Source organism: Pseudophryne corroboree, chromosome 5 (genome assembly GCF_028390025.1).
Source record: "Pseudophryne corroboree isolate aPseCor3 chromosome 5, aPseCor3.hap2, whole genome shotgun sequence".
Lineage (NCBI taxonomy): Eukaryota > Metazoa > Chordata > Amphibia > Anura > Myobatrachidae > Pseudophryne > Pseudophryne corroboree.
The window spans coordinates 115,301,330-115,302,240 of record NC_086448.1 but is presented as its reverse complement, the minus strand read 5'-3'; the positions used below and the strand labels follow the sequence as shown (position 1 = coordinate 115,302,240).

At 37.8% G+C, this 911-nt stretch overlaps 1 pseudogene; it reads left to right on the top strand.

Annotated features, from left to right (window-relative positions):
- Positions 1-238: 238 nt before the first annotated feature.
- LOC134930125 (5S ribosomal RNA) lies at positions 239-356 on the top strand (annotated as a pseudogene).
- Positions 357-911: the final 555 nt, after the last annotated feature.

Genomic DNA, 911 nt, shown 5'->3' with positions numbered 1-911 from the left:
GATGTGCAAACTTATCTGCAATTTTACATGCACATTTTGTCTATAAATTGCCTGAATCTATGCACTATGTTACTTTCTTATTTCTTATAAAGAATTCAATACCTTTTCTATTTTCGTGGACTCTCATCCATGATTCCTGGGAGCAATCCCAGGTCTAACAGGACAGCAGATCCACACTTCTTCCTTAAATCTATTAAATAGGTGCACTCTCATTGGTGAGTGGAACTCCTCATTCATAGGTTACTACCATACCTCACCGCTAGAGCCCAATCTCGTCTGATCTTGGAAGCAAAACGGTGATGGGCTGGGTCAGTATTTGAGGGGTGACCCTCAAAGAATACCCAGTGTAGTAATCTGAGGTTGTTCCAAATCAAAACTCGAATACCAACAGCAGTATCACCACTACTTCTTCCTTCCCATCTCATACAATTTTCTTGATTCTATTCAGGCAAGAACATCGGTATATCACCAATTTTTGGTCTCCTTAACCATCATCTTCTTAGGCGAGACTCAATAGAACCTAATCTTTTCAGTTCTATCCTATCAAGTACCCATTGAGGGCTTAAGTGGCTAAGACTAGACGAGATAGTTTATTTGGTACACATAATCCCGGTGTAACTGATACATATTTTTGCATGACCTATTTTGGTCCCATTAAAACAAGCACAGCTTGTACTGGTATGGCATGAGAACAGGTGTATGGTTAATATATCTACACCCCCATGCCAGTCTATATTGGGATAGATCAAACCAGGACATAACCCCATTTTTTGACTTGTTCCTCCTACAAATGCAATATGAGTGGATACGGACAATATTTTAATTAAATATAATAAAAATTGTATGTTTTAACAAATTTCATAAATACATACTTAATAAGAGTGCACCCAAAAAAGAGTCTTCTTTACTCT